A 20,053-nucleotide genomic window follows, 5' to 3' on the forward strand; every position below is an offset into this window, starting at 1 on the left:
TCCTGAATAGCTGTCTTCAGATTTGTATTAAAGTCCCCTGATAAATTCCATAGTTTTGTTACGTTAGTTTAAGCACATCTATACAGGGTGTATTACCTCATTTAGCAACCGTAAGACAAGGCAATGAAAAATTGTTTCTAGACTGGAATAAAATGAGACGTGCAAATACTTTTAATCTCGCTAATGGAGGCCACAAAGACTGCGGTTTTTAGGGCTATAGATAGATACTATTCGCTTAATACAGGTTTCTTTTGTTTAAAAATCAACTAGATTAGGGACTAAAATTCGTGGTATTTCGTAGTTTAATTCATGAAATTTGACACAGGGACACAAATGTTGATACAAATGAAAAATGACGATAGTTGGTCTTCTTGAAGATAGTGTAGTATATACTAGTTTGGACGACTGTCACTTTGACAGGTAGCATCAACGTAAGTATCTATTGATGTTAGATTAATGTTGTTTATTAGTAATGTAATTAACAATTATACATATATTTATTTTTAATTGATATATCAATTAATTAATGAATTTATGTATTCATATATATATAATTTATTATTTATTCATGTAAGATATTTGATTGTTGATTTTCATCTGGTCATTTTGAGGTATAGGTCTTTCGCTATTGCGATATACGAATTAGGCTTACACTATAAGCGTTCCAAATTATTTCTTTGTTTTTACATTAACAGATAGCAGATTTAATTTATTTTTGATAAAGTTTGTAATTTCCGTTCCGGCTCTTGTAATTTTTCTACTTTAAAAAAAAATACTTTTAACCTGAAACTTCATTTAACATAGAAATCAATGCTATGAAAAGTAATCCACGTATTGTTAAAGATGCACGAAACAAGTGTAAAAATATCTGGTTGCCAATGAGGCTATCCATTCGAGACCAAAGGACAAGTCTGTTTAGTTAGTATTCGCTTTGTGTCAGCGGTGTTGAACTAGTCAAAATCAGTTCTTATGGCCATCTGTTTCTCCCCTCCCCCCACCAAAAAAAAATATTCGTGTTACGTAATGAAAATACGAGCTCTTTTCTACTTATCTGTTTCGACCAAAAGGGTCAAAAAGAAAAAAGTTGTTAAGCTTACTAAATTTGGAATATCTAAGAGTGTGGGCGATATCTCAGAAGAAGTGTTTTACGATTTTGCAGTATTTGTCTATTTAAGCTCAGACTGTTATACTTCAATGAATGGATGGTGATTCAAAAATCAATAAATAATTGAGAGAGAGAAAATGTCACACCAAAAAAAAAAATGATAAGAAAACAACGGGATGCTAAACTATGAAGAAAATATAATTATTTATAAATATATTATGAAAGATGTTTTACAAAATTGTTGCCTTATTCGTCTGATTTAGAATTTTTCTAATTTCCATAATATTATAATTGTATGTGGGTGATTTTTCTTGTTTTTATCGCTTTATAGATATGTAAGGGTCTAAATGGAGTTAACAGCCAATAAGGAAAGAATTCTTTATTCAAATAATGGGCGCAATCAAAAACAGTGATTGATCATGATAATGTGGTGCTAACGTATAGAGAATATACAAAATTATAGGAAAACAAAATAATTAGTAAAGAAAATACCTTAAAATAATAACAGTCTACAGACATGATGATGCCTCCCCCTTTTTTCCTCATCCAGACCCTCTTCTCTATTGACAGGGTTATTATTTTTAGAAACATACGTGACAACTGTACATAAAATTATTTTGTTATTTTTTTACTTGAACCATATAAGTTGATCGATTATAATTAATGATTGTGTAATGTTTCATCCTTTTATTCATGTTATTGTTGCACGTTTTACATACATGCATGACTTGCAGTTAAATTGAACATTGATAAAATATTGTGTATCCCATCTATATACGTCACAGAAAAGTGAAATCTGACCACGTCCGTTTCGTAAAAAAATTCCCCCTGTCTCACTCCAATCATTACACTATAATTAAAACAAACACATCTCGTACACGTACGTAGTGATGATCAGTATTTTTATAGTCTATTTATTGCCAAAAAACATAAAAATAATTGTTCACATTAACATATATGAAAAGGCAAGAAAACAACCTTCTGTACAACAAGTGAATTATGTGATAAATGATAAATATTAATAAACCAAGGTTGTCTGGATAGAATTATATATCTGTGTAGCTAACATGCTTACATGTGCATACACATGCTTTATTTATTCTAATTGTTAGAACAGAGATAACTAAACACTCATATTTGGGGGTTATTTTAGCGAGAAAGATCTCCTCTTATCGACTCGTTCCTTAATGTTTATGCAATAGTCTTTATAAAGGAGCTTCTAAAAAGAAATAAAAAGAAGCTATCATTATAGAGAATAAGAGGATTTTTTTTTATGTCATTATAACTGGAATTTTGTACCAATATTTATAAGAAATACATTGTACATGTATATCCAGATTTCCTGAGCATATTGTGTCCATCGGTTAACTCTAAAATAGGCTTGAATGTTGTACATGTAGTCAATGCTATAGACATTTTTTAGCTTTAGGGGCTAAGGGTTCTATCTTTAAATGTGTATTTTTTTCTTGTTTGATTGTTGTTGAGATTCTGTCAAATTGGTGCATCATTTACACAAGTCGTGCACAGAGTTGAAAGATTGATCGATTGTTTCTTTGGTAACATGTCCAGTGGCAAATATTTCATGCATGTTCTGGACGAGAAATTTGGACTGCAACTGGAAAATGAGGGTATATTGGAGAGGGACAGAAATTTTCCCTTGCAACAGGCCACCTACGGACCCCTCAAAAATATGTTGCAAGGGTTCTGAACGTGCAAAGAGCGTAGCACTCTCTTTACGCGACGAATCAGATTTAACGTCCCCATTCTGACCGGACGTCAGAGTTGTAGAATATTCGTCTTTAAAAAACAAAATACCACAATAATCTCTGTGCCATTTGTGTCATTTGGTCTCTTGTGGAGAGTCGTCTCATTATGACGTAGGTTGTTTCTATTTGTTGTTAAAAACCCGCTACAACCTAATGATCATTGACAGCTGGAAGGATACAAACGGATTTAGTTTCGGATGCTTATTTTTTCCTATGTCACTCTTACGTGTACATTAAATGTGCTGATATCATATTCAGTAAGTTTTTAAGAGGACTGTTTTATAAAATGTCACTCAAGAAGAGATAAAAATCATACCCTACTTGAAATTTTCTTTTACTGGCCAATTTAAATATAATTTATGTTTGACATAATTGATTTTTAAAAATCCACTCGCAAATGCTTTATGCACTTTATTGTTTTATGGCATCATTTTTTATACCGATTTGGGTTTCATTTATGTCTCAAGGATGATCTCCTAGACAATGAGACAATTATTTAGAATTTTATTGGGCCATGAAAGCAAAATTATAAATTAAGTAAATAAAGAACGCACCCCTTAAAACATAACAATAGGTGATTATGGTAGTAGCAGCAGAGAAGTTCCGAGGGTCAATCTTATAAATCTTATGGATTTTGATAAATGTTATATAATAACTTTTGTCCTGTCGTTTGATCGAGTTTTTAGTGATTACCTGTTGTTTTTTACTTAGCAAGAAAACAATTTCTTACTTTGTAGAAGGGCATTATGACCTGTATAAATGACAAACATCTAGATGAATGGTATATATATAAATGTGACAAAGATTTTGAAGAAAATCATATTTTGTGTTTAATGTATTTATAAGCAATTCATAGAATGCGGTCCTAGAATTATATATTTGTTAAAAAAAAACCGTCATGGAAAATATGACTAATAATGTAATACAGGCAATCCGGGATGATGGTCGGGTGATATTTGTTTGTACTTTTGTTCACACGCTTCTGTACCGACATGAGTAATAGCCTACCTCCGTTGATAGAATAAGAAGTACTACTAATCATGAAACTGTGAGTTTCAAATCCCTCTGGGAAAAAAATCGTAATCGATTAAATTCATTTTTGGTTGTTCTTCTACGGTTTCTTTTTTTGGTACGTTTTACGTTTTTATTCATCTCTGTCGTTTACGTGTAAATATATTTAAAAGCGTTCCTGATGAAGGACCGTAATTTGATTGACATGTGTTTTAACTTGTCATATGACATGTTACTTCACAATCGCGTACACCAGAAATAAGTTTTATTCGGTGCCATAAATAGTAACGGTGAATATTACACCCGAACTGTATGCTTTAGATTACTTGCATAGTTTCTAAACCCGATTCACAAAGTTGGATCCAAAATGTAAATATGTTTTGCCTTTAAAATATTTTGGTTTTCCGGTTTGTAAAGTACCATTTAAAACTGGTACAAGAAATAATGAGTATACCTCACTTAAGTATGTGAATAACTGTGAACTTTATACTTTTGAACATCATATGAAGATATTAAACGAACACTTTCGGATCACTTTAAACTGCTCTACAAGCTTACATTCGAATCCCTTTAGACGTCTTATCACTGCTGCGCCTAGAAAGTAACCCTTAGTCAAACGTTTTATTATCTATCAAGGATGTATTGTTTAAGCCACAACCATATCCCTAAACTTAGTACCTTATCAGAATATCACTGTAAATTTCAAATACACTCATGAACTAATGCCGGTAAAGGCCGAAATGCCACCCTCATATTTGTGTCCCCCAGTAAGATTATCGTTGGAAACTTAAGTGTGGATTTTTGAACAAACATTGTGTTGTAATTTAGTAGCAATATATCGTGTTGTATCATTATGACATCAGCTTTATTGTATCAAGGATTCTCTACCTCAATAATGCCATCTTTGCAAACAGTCATCAAAGAAGTTTAAATGTTTTTGTAGTATTCATTTACACAATCATTGTGCTGCAACATGTTATTCCTAATAATTTTACCATCTTTTTATAACATATCCAAACCTAGGTTTTGGTAGGTTGTTTTGGTAGGTTGTTTTTTTTTGGTTTGTTCCCCAGTACTTGGTTTTCGATGTATTGTGTTTTGTAGAGTTGTATATTTTTATTTTATTTTTTGGGGAGGGGTAAGAATCTTGCCATGGTTCTGGCGGTATTTCCTTGACTTACAATTTTTTATTGTCCTTATGATACATTATTATCTTATGCATCTTTATTTACTGACATTCAACTGGAGAAAAACTTTCAAATTGTTAAATGCATGATGAGAGAATAACTTAACAATCAATCAATTTGGCATGAATGTTTTCATCAGATACCCAATGACTTCAAAAAATATATATATTTCGACATTAGCAAAAAAGAATAAATATCACTGAAAAACATATTCGGCATATACAGGAAGTGAAACTGAGTCGGACATATATACGCCCTCGTTTTCGCGTTTCGTTATAATCATTTTCAGATATATTTGTCGTAGATACTTGTACATGATCATTTTCAATTGATCAGTAGAAGTTGCAGTTATAAATCCTTTTACATTTGCTTGTTTCTAAGTGTTTTAGAATACAGTGCAACTCGTGGTTAATATAAATAAGATTATGATAAGCAAATAATCACGTTTTCACCCGAAAAGTAAACGAACGTCGGACTTGTTGAAGTGATATAGAATGAAATTCAAAACAGTGTAGCTGTGGCCATTGATTGACACACTAAAATCATCCATTGACTGGGGCAATTTAGGTGAACGTTTGTATGTAACGACTAATGCTCACTATGTACGTTTTAAAGACACTTAAACTATGGGGTCACCAAAGGTTCTCAACACCTAAATAAAGTAATTCGAAAAATTAATCAGAAATAACACGATCTTTTGATTTTTATCAATTATATAAATCAAAACACAAAGGTTATTCCTGATTAATTTTTCGAATTATTTTATAATTAAAGGCGTTAAGAAACCTTTGGTGACCCCACAGTTTAAATGTCTATCGTAGGTACGTCGTGAACAGTGGTCGTTACAGACAAACGTTCACGTAAATTGTCCCAGTCAATGGATGATTTTAATGTGTCAATCAATGGCCACAGCTACACTGTTTTGAATTTCATTCTAAGTTAACATGCCTTTTCAACATTTGATATCCCAACAAGATTGCTATTAAAGTTTCGAGTATACTCTCATATAATACCTTTTGGGAACACTTAGTAAGATATAACAGTAATAAATTAATAATTACATTAGATGTATGTTTCATTATAATATTTTATTCTGATTGGCTAACTGCACATCTCGTGTTATTCCGTAAGCAGTTGCATTGCTCAATACAACTTTTCATTCATGATAACACGTGCTCCAACAATAAAGTGCACAGGGGAATTAAATAATAAAATATATAAAATTCGTGTTTTCATAATCATAGCTCAAAAATGTAATTATAAGTATTGAATGCTTCTTTTTGTAACTTTATAGGGTTGTAAAAGCGTTGACCGTGCGTACATTTTTAGAATGAAGCGCTTCCGCGCTTCATACAAAATGTACTTCGGTCAACGCTTTTACAACCCAATAAATTTACAAAAAGAAGCATTCAATTCTTAAGTAAATTGACCTATGTTAGCTTGATTTTCTCTGTGTTTCTATTCAAATTAATCTTATACTGCATACAATTCTTCTGTTATTTTCGACTCTTTTCGATATCTTCAAAATTGATCTTGAACAGCACACATTTCTTTTATGGTGTGGATGTTTTGTGTTCTCGACAAACTTAATCTTGATCTACATACACTTCTTATGTTATCTAAAATTGTATTGTATTTGAATGTGCATTCCTTCTAAATTTACCCTTAACTGCCTTCAATTCTTTATTAAGAACATTTTTTACATTTGATCGTGTAATTTGCAAAATTATATTACAAGCTTTTAAAAAGTGTGCCTTGTTAGTTTTTTGTGGTTTTATTTCTTGAATGTTGTGTTTGGATGAAGCAGTGTATCAACGCAAGAACACCTCTTAGAGAGCTACCATTTGATTTTTATGGGGTGGGCTAGGATGAAATTTGATAAAAATAGTCAGGACAGGAGTTTTGAGTACAAAAAAAAAGGCAAGATGAGCCACTTGCAAAAAAAAGGTCAGGACGACAATTTAGGTAAAAAAAAGGCAAGACCGAACAGAGTGAAAAATAAAAAGGCAGGACAGAGATTACAGCTAAAAAAAAAAATGCAGGACAAAATTTTTCATCCTAGCCGCCCCCCCTCCCCCCCCCCCCCCCACATAAAAATCAAATGGTAGCTCCCTTAATATTTACTTACTATTGTTGTGTATTTGGATGAATCAGAGTATCCACGAAAGCACACACTATGTGCAATGTGCTATTTTCAAAGTCGTTGAAGTGACAAGATGCACCCTGATTCATCCAAAACAAAGACAAGACAAATACTTTATTAGAGTCTCACCTCAAAATTGACATACATTTATACATTTATAAAATTACAGTAATATTTAAAACAACATGAGCCACTCTAAAAAGAGTTATGGGAGACAGACGGAGAGGGCTTACATAGGCTATGCCTTTTGTCCAATCCAATTCAATTTATTTGAGTAAAATATTGTTTTAACTAAAGTACACCTCTTGTTTGTTATTTGCAATTTTATTCCTCGTCTACTTTATTTCTGCTCATTAGGCCATTATACAATTGAACAATTAAAAATCCAATCGTTTCTTTATTGTTATGTATCTTTTACTGCTACTAGTAACTGTTTTTCATAAACAATTATCTTTAAAAAAAAATATAAGATTGCTGCAATCATTGTCACTAGTAAAATGTGCAAAATCACAAAATCTAATTTCCAAAACATATAAATAATTTACATGTTGCACTTGTTGCAGGACATAATATCTTTTTCGTCAGGAAGTGGTTTATTCAATTTATTCAGTCTGTTCTCTAAAATCTAGTGCATCTAGTCACTTCAATGACTTTGAAAATAACACATTGCACATAGTGTAAAGATAGTCTTTGATGTGTCCAAACATTACATTATGGTAATACCTAGTAACTATTATAGAGTGTCGAGTGTCCGTCAAATAAATCTCTGGGCTTCCGATAAATGTTATATAATAACTCGGTCTCTCGCTTGGGAGTGATTTGGGGATTATACTGGTGTCCTTAACTTAGTACGGTAATAATGTTAAGTACTATTGAAGACATTATCTACTGTTTCGGGATTATCTGAAAGTGATCTTTTCAACAAGGTCTGATAACCCCTTTTCACTTTAGTAGCTAATTAAAAGTATTGCTTTACAGTTTGATAGTTGGGTACAGGTTGAAATTTTGTACATATTATTTCTGTACGGCAGAATTTGATTACAATTTTTATTATTTTGACCTCCCCCTTCTTGTACATGTTGTCCAAATGTATCTATAATAATTACGCAGCTTGGTGTTTTATAACATATCTAAAACTAAAAAAAGTCAGAATCATCCGTTTTCCTTTAATTTATAAACAGACTTGGTCTATGACATTCAACTCCAGATTTGCTTTGTACGATTTACGTGGATAGGAAATACAAGAAACATAAAAAATAAATACTTACCACGTCGCTTAACTTTTACTTAAACTTATATTTTAACCCATTTGACTTTCAAGGTATACACAGACCTTCACACATAGTATTCAATTTTGACAGATTTATAAATCTAAATAACTCCATACTATCTTTGTTTCTCAACAAGTTTATCGTGTAAACTTCGAGGAGCTTTGTCAACTAACACTCCAGTGGACAAATCGTGTAGTTAATTTTATCAAATATATTTGTCTTCCTCTATCTAGGCTATCACACTGATCTCTTAACCTATTGTTTGTTTTATTTGATTGTTTGGACGGATTATTTGGCCCCCTCTTTCAGTTAAGATAACAACTTACATGTATTTTTTTAAAATTTCAAGGTCATAAGTTATAATATTAGAATTTGTAGGTGCATTTTGAGATGCATGTACTTTTGTTTGTGGATTAATATGTCTATAGATAAGTACAAATAATTACAATCAACACCTGTTTTATTTACTGAAAACTGATTGTTATGATTATCTATTTTTGCATTTGTCAAGAGAACATTAAAGCTGCGACGAGACATTCAACAGATTTTAATATGTTACGCAGTCGTTTAGGAATATACGTGTAAGAGATGTGGGAAGTACATAAATCGGACAGCAACCGAAAAACCAATGAATCAGTAACACAAAATCTTTAACATTTTCTGGCAAAAAAATATTCCAATACACGAGTATTGTTTTTAACATGTTTCGTCATTCATGTAGTATTGGTTATTTCCTTACACTTGAATCTAAGTGCAAGTTGTCCTCTTACATGTACTTATAGTACACGTAATGGTTAATCGTTGAGTGTTCAGCTGAAACAGACAAATACAAACATGTTCTTTCAAAACAAAGCTAAAACAAGAGGAAATAAAACATGTATAATGATTGCAAATGTATTTCTCCTACACATTTCTAAACATTGCACTTCATCTGAATAATGAAGACAAACAATTGCGCCGCATATCTTGAATTTTTCAGTCAAACTTAATTAGAAGCATATTAATCAAGTATTTAATAAAAACAAGTAACATGCCTGTTTCCAGGTATTTCATTGTTTAAATTAATATTTCATCGTATCTCAAACTTCAAGATCAAAGGTATAGTTTGGTGTATGTAATTTACAACAGGTATGAACATCAAAGGAGCAATGTATCATTTCTGTGACAACGTTTGTGTGACAAAGTAATGTGTTTCCTCTCTATGTTCTGTCAAATTAGTGATGGTATAACACTATAAAGTGACAATCAATGATTGTAATCTGCACGGAATTACATATCCGCTCCGAGTGGTTTTCTATGTTATACTGCAGGATTTTGTGAAGGTCAGAAGTCAATCTACAGACGTTGAACGAATCGAGTTGTCCGATTTTCTTGTTTCTGTCATTTATCCTGCCAGATGGGCAGATGGCATTGTGACAAGGGTACAAGACATTTTCTTGCTAACAATAACAAATTGAAAGTTGATATTGTACACCAAGATCGACAAGTATTAAGACATTTAGTGTTTAAAGTTCAGCACATAATTTGCGGAATACATTTATTATTTACTTGGCTGCATCGAACGAATATTGATTGATGAAATTATTTTTGTCAATATAATGATGTGTTTGAATCCCGAGTGTGTGTATTTGCAATACAAAAACATTATCAATTAAATATAGTCATTGCCGGTTTTTATGATGACGGATTTGAATGTTCGAAGTCACGATCGTAACTCAAATCATGTCGGTCCATTGCACTTTTCCTTGGACTTAATGCAGTCAGGTCCATTGTTTATTCATTCTCATCGTCAAATTTATTATGCTACGAATGTATCTATATTTGTGTCGTTTCCGTATTCTGACTACACCATTTCTGATATACATTGTATATCCAATAAATTCAAAATTATCTCGCATCCATATTCAAACTCATTCCAATGAGTCGCCATAAACAGGCAGTGCTTTAAACATTGGAACTCATTGTTGTTCATATCTACAATTTCATTTCCTCTAATTAAATACATGTAGCTGCAGTGTACATTCAATACTTTACTCTTGTAATCTAGATAATTAAACGGATCATGGCGTTCTATAGTATCCTTTTCACGATTAATGCTTTATAGTTTTCGGATGCTTGTTCACTTGAAGTTAATATCTTCTTTGCTTAATATGTTAGTTATCGACTAAATTACAAGACCTATAATTAAATCCTGGTCCTTAACACATTATCCTCTGAAAGTTCACTGAGCGTATTGACTATGAATGTCTCGGTTTTAATAGTATATATACAAATCACTGCTGTATAATGTGATGTGCAATTGCTTTGGTGGTTAGAGAAGTGAATATCAATATCAATAGGCATATAAATCGGTTATATGTGAACGTAACAGAAACCCAACAGCTCAAAAAAAATACACCTATAGAAGTCAACATATATATATACGGTCTTCATAGATACCCGGTAATAACCAAGTTCTGTAACTACCGGTATATCAAGCGTATATGTATAGATGACACAGCTACCGGTATAGCCTTTACAGTGTCCGGTGGAAAGTGGGGTTGCTTTTTAAATAAAATAAGTTACAAGCTGCAGTTCCTGTATATAAGTGATTAAAGTTTTATACTCCATGGCCTTAAATCTGATGTGGAAATGGACAGCACGGCAAATCAATGTATGACACAAAAAGCACAATATGCATTTGTCATGACCAACATGCAGGCACCTGTGGTCAACAGAGACGTTATTTGAAAAGGATGAGGATGTTGAAGAAAGGTAGAAAACACCATTGCCCGAAAAAAAGACAGACCTACAACAATCCAAAAAACCCTTCACAGAAAATAGAAAACTAAGAAATATCAACCTTACCAACACTGGAGCTTAAATGTCTGGTTCTCTCATTATACTATGTAGTATTTATTACATATTAGTTTGCTATTAAGTGACCAGAATTCAAACATTCTCTTGTTGAAAAAGTTTTTACATTTAAAAACTCTCCATATATTTGCCAGGATATGTTTAGGCTAAAAATTTACAAATCGAGCGTATTTCATCATTCATAAAAAAAGATCTACATTAATGTCAAATTCCTTTTTATAGCATTACTTTTTTATGTTCTGTGTAGGTAAAAAGGGAAAGGGAAGTTTGGACAATGAACATAAATATGCTAATAAAAAAGACATACTAGCAGTTAAAGTAACCACAAGAGAACATGTCTGTTATTTAAACCATTATCTTCTTTTTTTCATCTTTTGATAGGGTATTTATTATGCATCCTATACTTTTCGGGCTGTTACAATAACATATATGTTTATTTGGTGGACAGGGGGTGGTGAATCGTTGGGTAGATGTCGACATTTCAATTTACAGTGATACCGATGCGTGTGTCCTCTTCCTATCTAAACTTATTACAACACACCAGTAAGCCTTCTACAAAAATGAATAACCGAACGCCAATCGTCTATTCTAAAATAAAGGTTCAGTATTTGTCCTTCTCTGTTTATTCTTTCCGTATCAGAGATATGAGAAGAAATATGCCAGTATACTTTCAAGTAAAACTTTGAGTTTTGGTTATTTCTGAACGTCTTCTTACTCATACGCACTTTCAATTAAACATGAAAGAGAAAGTTGTAAACATAAGTTGTTGGCATTTTTGTCTTTCTTTTCTTGTATTATTTTTACTGAAGAAAGCCTGTAATGCTTACCGGAAGAGTCATAACTATAGGCTTTTGAAAACTATGTTAGGGAAGGGTTATTAATTTGGATAATGAAGTCCTTATACAGTATTAATTAAAAGGCAAACATCATCTTCGAAGGTTTTGTGGTGAACAATTATATACTTAAGGTCAATGACAGGGGGCAAATCCAGATGTTTAGCTTTCATTGCAGATGTTTGTGGTCTTGTTCAATGTATTTTAACTTTTATACTATCAAAACACAAATGTAATTCAATAGTAAATGTTTCGACTTTAGAAGTGTTAATTTATCGTTTGATTAGAAAACCATACAGTTATCCAATACCTTAACATAACAGTTAATCATACAGGTAAATCTATTGGTGAACAGGTAAACCACTCGGTTCATCAGTCCCTTGAGTGACAGCATTCACAAGCGATGATACAAAGTAACCGCTTCATACGGCACAAATTTAATACAGGTGATTCCAGGTGCGAAATTTGATTAAAATAACAAGGAGTAAACAGTGAACTTTTATTCTCTCTCCTTCTGATCTGGTTAAGGCTATCTTCAAGAAAAAAATAGGTGAGTCTTAATTTTTATTTTTAAATAAAATACATTTCTGATTCTTAAACTGACATATAATTAATAAATCTAGATACAACAAGTAGTCTGATAAAACCATATTTACTATAAATTTCTAAACATCATGTGTTCATATTCTTACTCAAATTTATATGCTTAATTCAAATTTTAAAATTTTATTTTTTTGAATAAACCAATATGTTGCCTTCGACGTTATCTAAGAAAAATCTACTGGGTCTTAAATAGATGTCACATATACTCTATTATGTTGTAAGAAAGATATTAACTTGAATAGCACTGTATTTAGACATTATATTGTTTTAAGTACAAAAGATGTCATTATCAGTAAAGTAGGACATTATTTTAAACACTTTGTTTGTTTATGTTCATGTTTGTTCGTGATAAAGTTGTCTCGGTACACCATAGTGTAATCATCTTCATCGAAGTCCTGTATTAAATGCATTTCATATTCACCTTTCATTTCTACATACCACTACCGTTCTTAATACTAGTTATGGTAAAAAAATATTATTATTATCACTTGTGTTGGGGTGTAATCAAGTTTAAATTGCAGTACACGTATGTTTTGTTCTGTCAATGCTCGTGTTTAGAAACAGAGTTTGCATATGACTGATTATTTTATTTTTATATATAAAGTTTTTGTCAGGGTTCACATTTTCTACTTGTTAATAAATTCTGTATATTACTTCCTGGATGTTGATAACTTTAATGGTCAAATGTCCTTATTTATACTTTTTCATCATGTTTTAGTTTCTATCCCCAAAATGTTTTTTGTACATGATATTCTTATTGCTAGACTATTTAACCCTGTTTTTTAGTGGAGTGTGAGTTGAGTAATCTTTGAATTGAATATTTCTTTGAATTCGGTGGCTTTTAGTGCGTCCGTTTGCGATTTGGCATTTCCTCATTTGGTCATTTTTCTTGTCATCTGTAAATTTGGATTTTGAAAGTTAAAATATACATCTTAAATTCAAATATTAGAAAAAAAACTAAATAAGACTTATTTTTCTAAATTAATGATAAACTGATTTTTATGATATTCAAAAAAAATGCACTGCGAATAAAAATCTCTGGTTATTTCGCAAAACTTTTTAACTGCAAATTAGACTCGAATAATGATATTATGTATCCCTAGACTTACAATGTAATGGCTGGTTGACAACGGAGCTTGATAGATAACCCGAAAGTACAATGTAACCTGCATAACTTGGTCAGGTCTCTATTGTGAAAAAAATATGTAAAATTTCTTCAAAATTTATGAACGAAGAAAACAGAAGTTCAGTGGGGTTTTTTTTTCATATCTTATCTTTTGCCATAATATTTTGAAGGGCTTTAAAATAACATTTCATGAGGAAGAAAGACACTTTTTTTAAATTTCATAAACAGATTTAAATAAAATTGTCTGAATTCTTCAAAAAATAAATTGATGAATCAGCACTGAAAAAAAGCTAGATATGAAATATTCATTAAAATAAATGTCCCCTCCCCACACTGTTCCCTGCAAGCAAAGAAGATTCTAATATCGGAAATGAGGGCTACCAGTGTAAATCTCAGTAAATATAAATGCAACAACATATTTGACGTACATATTTGTACAAGTTTTATGCAACCTACAGACAACCAGATGAAAAAAGTCACATACTTTATAATACTTATTCCAGGTATCAACAAAAATAATACCAGTTTTAATTAGGAATATACATTAAATATATATACACAAGTTATAGAAATAAATATTAAAACATATATTTCACTTTCAACCTGAATTATTTTTGATTATTTACTTCTTGAACTATTGTCATTGTATTTACGTTAAGAAGACGCCATATTTGTTCAGTTCAATATCGAGAAGAAAGCAACATATTTCACAGTACAACTGTATCTTTGATGTATACATTAAAAATACAACAACATTTTTCAAATAAACATTACATATGAAAAGTGATGTAGTAGAAGTAATGGATTCATTTTTAATACTTTGAATACGTAAATATAAAAGTAGGAAAGTTCAGAATCGATTCATGGTTTGATCTTTACATTAGAGGTGGTTCAGGCTTCACATTTTCATATCTTCAGTCTTAAAATTCCACGATAAAAAATATTGTTGGCATCGTATTAAAAGGGTTTGAGACCATATCACAAGATGTTCCTAGATTTCAGGATTGTTCTATCAGCCTAGGTTTACCTTGCCAAAATAGCTAAACATGTCACAAGTTAACTTAAGTTCACTTTAATTTTATGAAGCTATTTTATCTTGAGGTATGTTAAAAACTTTTCATTCGGCTTCTTTTTATCTCAAAAATAATTTTATGATTAAACAGTATTTTTGCTTACGTGATTGTTCGATTTCGTATGTTTAATTTTGGTGTTGCCTATTTATGGAATTTATTAGTCATATATAATACTAATAGTCCTTGAAGCTAATAATTTTCAAATATGTGAACTTTTCTCCGATCATCATCATCGGCGCCACCTCTGTGGGGTTTATTAGTAGTTTCAAGTAACCCTGTGAGGTACTTCGTGGAAAAGCTACATGTATAATTAGTTTTATGAAGCTATATTAGTTTGAGGTATGTTGGAAACTTTTCATTGCTTCTTTTATCTGAAAAATAGTATTTTTTAACGTATTTGTTCGATTTCGTTTGTTTGTTTTTTGGTGTTGCCTTTTTATGGAATTCATTAGTCATATAAGTCATTGCAGCTAATAATTTTTCTGTGGGGTTTATTAGTAGTTTCAAGTAACCCTGTGAGGTACTTCGTGGAAAAGCTACATATATAATTAGTTTTAAAAACCCAACGCCATCTATATATACATAAATCTACTATATTTACAATAAACATTATCTAGTCAATAATAAAAGCGTGTGATTGATTGTCAAAATAGTAATTTTCCTATTTGTTTATTATAGTTGATCTATAAAATATTAATAATGTGTTTTTTTCTGGTCATTCGATAACTTACCCACTCATAAATGATTTATGGATATTTGCTTACAATTATATACATGTTGTAATCGTATAAACGATACACAAATCGCCAAAGGGTAGTTATAAAACCGAGATTTGAACCATATAGGGTTGTGTGGTAAATGTTTTGCACCGTTAAATGGGACATATAGATATGATCTTAATTGAATTCATCCATGCCTCATTTCATCCTTTAAATGCAGATCCACCGTGAAGGTTTATGTTTTACGATGTTATGCATTCATTGTACTGAATAAATGTTCAATTTAATGTACATAAATAATACTGAAATAAAATAATTAATTTTCCGCAATTGAAATCTTTTTTTTATTTTGCAGAAAGAATGCGACTGTCACGTGATTTCTTCTATTAATCTATTTCCATTATGCTAATTTTACAAGTAATGGAAATTAATTATTTCCATATTTCATAATAAAAAAAACATGTTAAATGGTAATTTATGATACAAAAATGTATGCATTTGCACTTGCTCTATACATATTCCTAAAAACTCGGTCATTTGGTCATGTTTTGTTCCCAAAATGTATCTTCGTGACGATAATGTAACACATTTTAAATGAAGACAAACACACTCGGCTTTATTAATTATTTAGTCTATGATTGTAAAATAAGTTTTGGAACTAAAGAGTTGTGTATCTCTTATATAAATCATAATTTTTGAATTTACTGGAAAGTTTGGGTAAAAAAAACCTGATGTAATAGGTAGCCAAACCTGCTATGTGTAATTTATAAAAGTTAATAAATATTAGACCCCATACGATTTTTAACATTCATTAAGACCCTTGGGTTTATATGCAATTCCATATGTATTTATAATCTTTTAATATGTATGGACTCATCTTAAATATATAGGGGGGTCCTACGCGAATAGGGAAACAATCATAAAAGACTCAAGATTTGCGCAATGATTCTTAATTAAGATGGTTATATATACACGAATAAGATGGTATTTAATCTTATTGGAAAATATTTCAGGTGAACAAATGTAGCCTTCTTTAGTGTCAACTTCTCTCTAAATATATGTATATTTTTATATGCAAAATCATACAGAGCTTCCTCAGCGGTTGTCGAGTTTTTTTATTTAGGAAATTTGTGCTGTTGTCAGATCTTTGTTCGACTCTGTCAAATTTCACAACTGATCTTGTATTGCCAAATGTATGATGACTTTTCAGCACTTTTTTATGAGGGTCGGGTGTATTTTATTTTGTACGTTTTGTTCTAATACATATCTCTGTATTCCTAGTATATGTATTATTACTTTAACACTTCGATATAGGTCTTAAGACATTGTTGGCCATTGGGTAGGGGAACATTTGTCGATTTGTATTTTCCCAACACATATATTTTCATTCCTAGTATATATATATGTATACCTACTTTTACACTTGGACATATGTCTTAAGACACTGTTGGGTTGGAAAACATCTGTTGTATTTTTCGCTTTTCCTTAACACATCTGTTTTCATTCCTAGTATATATGTACTCTTATTTTTCAGTGACACTTTGACGTACCGGTCTGTCTTAAGACATGTACGCCCCTTCATTTCACTATAACATAATTAATAAATATCACACTGAACGAACTTGACAAATAATTAGACAATCTGATTTATTCGTATAAATAGTGAAAGTGAAATAAGGTGTGAAAATTACAACATAAATGATACCAGCCTTCCGTTTGTGGGTTTTGGACTGAGTTAATTATTGCACTACATTATTTATAACTCAGAAGGATGTCATGTTTGTAGGTGAAAGGGTACTTTCAATTTCCGTTAGTTAGGACACTGACGTGGTTGGTTTGCCTCTTTTAACCATTCCAGAGCACTATAAGTTTTCTGAGAATTTGATAAATATATTAGAATTCCACGGATCGTCTTTTTTTTTATATATAAAATCCTCATGTTGTTTTGTTTTGTTCGGTATTTACAGAATATGGTATTGTTTACAGTTCTTGAAAGTCTCTTTTTTTTCAAAACTCGGCTAGTCTCAGGTGATGTAAAGCTTGACTCACTGTATAAACCCTTTCCTATTTACAGTGAACATTATATAACCGTGTCACTTGTTCTCTTGTAGAGAGTTGTCTCATTGGCAATCATACCACATTTTCTTTTTTTATAGATTTCATTTGCTTCATGCTGTAGGGTTGCTGATTATTGACACTTACATCATTTGATCTGTTTTCGAATTTCAAGTAAAACCTTATAAGCCCAGAAAATTATTATATAGCATTGAAAACCAAATATCATATGTAAAATTAAAATAGTTGAAATAGTATTTGCGTAATATAAGATCATCAAACAATTGATTTCGTTTTTTGTGCTACTAGTAGTTTATTGGGCTCTTATATAAACAGAAAGGTACCAAGTTTGAACTCCAGACATCAATTCCAGACATTTTTGCCATTAAGTTTCCAAAACGATTGTCAATTTATATTGATGATAAAAAATTAAGTCCAAACTCTATTCTGAGCAATTCTTAAGATCAATTAACGACAAACTTTAATACATTCGACCAACGCCCTCAAACTATTATCAATCAACGCTTCAATTCATGATGAACTTTTCCTTATAGAAGACCAGAACAAACAACAATGTTAGGATATATATGGTTTAATTACATAAGTCTGCAATGTTTTACTGTAATGACCTGAAGTTTTTTAGTGTGATAGATCGATGGTTTAAAAGGGATAGTTGACAACATTTGTTTTATATAAATATGTAACAAAGTCAATTTGGTACATGCTTAACTCAGTTCCGTATATAACTTCATTGGATACCCTCGAAGCAAAAACAAATAATATCAGTGTGATGAATGAATGGCTGAAAGGGATAACCATATACAAAATATGTGGGGTTTTTATTTCTAAAAAACAATGTGAAACATTTAATATTTATACAGCAATTGTACCGACATGACATAGACACTGAAGTTAGCCATATGTTCGCATTGTTTGATCGTGGTACCGCGAGGACTAATACCTTATTACATAATTGGTCCTGGGTTATCATCATTATCTTTTGGGCACCAAGGTTTAGAAATATATATGTCGCCACATGGCGGTCTTCATCTGTCCGGCAGTTGCAATCCCTTTTCCAGAGGCGGATTTAGGGTGGCATGGTGCCCGTCCCCTCTTTCTTGGGAAAAAATGGGTTGATTATATAAGGTATCACTGAAAATTTCTGGATGTACCACTGCTAGCTAAAGAGAGGCGTCCGTATGTTAAGGAATGAACAAGTATACGCACGCACGTCTGGCCATAGAGGAGACGTAATAGATAATTATGTATGGAGTTGTCCATGATATTTGAACTTGATTAAGTTAACCCGTGGTGCCGTGCACCAACTCGTCAGTGAGTTTTTAAGGTGGGCTTGTTGCAAGACGAAAACACAACACAAATACATCTATGTCAACTACTATCGGTTATGTTGCTTTATTTTCATGATATTTCCCAAATTGTGTTTAATTCAGTCAGTTGATAATTTGGTGATGAAAATAAAGATGTAATAGTATATGAGCGTCACGAAGCCCTTTTCTTGATTTGCCGTAAGCAGGTAAAAAATGAAAGCCAAGTATGTATAACTTGCCGGAAATGGTATATCAATATATATGTTCCCTGTATAAGTAAGACTGTCTTTCAAGAATTAGAATAACTAATGTACAGTTGAGAACTTCAAGTTTGAATTATTTATTACATCATAAAGTTTACCTATAATGATGTATTGGATGACGATCGGCAATGGTATGTATAACATTGAATTAATGTACCGAAATCATGTCTCCATTTATATGACAGTGGCAAGCACTGTATGTACGTAAAAGGCGAGTGGTTGTACGAATATTACGAAAAGAAAACTAATACGCCTTTTTGAAATCTAAAGAACTCTGGGTAATCTCATTATTCGTGCCCCAAAATAAAGATTTATATAACGGTACGTCATTGGTTGAATTTCTTTTCATTTTTAGGATCATAACGTTTCAGTGGTGAACGCTTTGAAAATATTATACCAAGTATATGCATTATATTTTGAAACGGTGAATTATGGTAACACATTCCACTTCGAAACAAGAGATTGTAACATTAGCGGAACCGACGATAGGCATGCAGTTGTAGGAACTTGCAATGCAAAACTTAATTTGAAACCAACGACATTTACGAAGTGCAGCGCCAGAGTGTGAAAAGTAAACTGAAAAAGAATATTTTCAATTCTAAGTCATAGATTGTAAATGCTTTATCTTAATTGTGTCTCCTGAAAGGTTTTGGCAGGATTCATGCTGTATTTCAGCGTATTGTGTCCTATCAATTTCATGGTTTTTGTCTTTCC

The 20,053-nt window shown here is 31.6% G+C and overlaps 1 protein-coding gene across 3 annotated transcripts in view; it reads left to right on the forward strand.

Moving 5' to 3' along the window:
• Nucleotides 1-259: 259 nt before the first annotated feature.
• LOC139491450 (four-jointed box protein 1-like) overlaps nucleotides 260-20,053 on the forward strand; it is a 46,556-nt gene continuing 26,762 nt past the window's right edge. Inside the window, exon 1 of one of the 3 annotated variants that reach the window (XM_071279147.1) lies at nucleotides 260-431. The gene's annotated coding sequence lies outside the window, so the exon portion shown is untranslated. Of the gene's footprint in view, nucleotides 432-12,493; nucleotides 12,723-20,053 lie in introns of those variants that run through there. The other 2 variants (XM_071279149.1, XM_071279151.1) reach the window with 2 other exon arrangements.

Source organism: Mytilus edulis, chromosome 10, assembly GCF_963676685.1.
Source record: "Mytilus edulis chromosome 10, xbMytEdul2.2, whole genome shotgun sequence".
Taxonomy (NCBI): Eukaryota; Metazoa; Mollusca; class Bivalvia; order Mytilida; family Mytilidae; genus Mytilus; species Mytilus edulis.